Below are 464 nucleotides of genomic sequence, written 5' to 3'. Positions count from 1 at the left end.
ACCTGGGAGTAGCGAAAACCATCGCACGCATGGCCAGGCTATATTTCTGGCCAGTAATGTTTCAAGACATCACCCGCTACGTACGGCACTGCCCCACTTGTTTGGCACACAAGGCACCAACCAGAAAGCCGGCCGGGAACCTGCACACCGCACCTGTCGCCGCGCCGTGGCAGCAGGTCACCCTAGACCTGATCGGACCGCTTCCCCGGTCGACGCAGGGACACGCGTGGCTGTTGGTGATGCAGGATCGTTTCACGAAGTGGGTGGAACTACGACCGCTGCGCCGAGCCACCGCGCCAGCAGTCACCCGCGCTATCACCGAGGATGTAATATATCGACACGGCTGCCCGGATCAAATCATTTCCGACAACGGGACCCAGCTAAAATCCACGCAACTAGCGGAGCTCCTTAAGGCGTTTGGAATCCGCCACCGAACCACACCAGTCCGAGCCCCACACTGCAAC

This window comes from Wasmannia auropunctata, unplaced genomic scaffold (genome assembly GCF_000956235.1).
Source record: "Wasmannia auropunctata unplaced genomic scaffold, wasmannia.A_1.0 LD336103.1, whole genome shotgun sequence".
In the NCBI taxonomy this organism is placed as follows: domain Eukaryota; kingdom Metazoa; phylum Arthropoda; class Insecta; order Hymenoptera; family Formicidae; genus Wasmannia; species Wasmannia auropunctata.
This window is presented reverse-complemented; position numbering follows the sequence as displayed.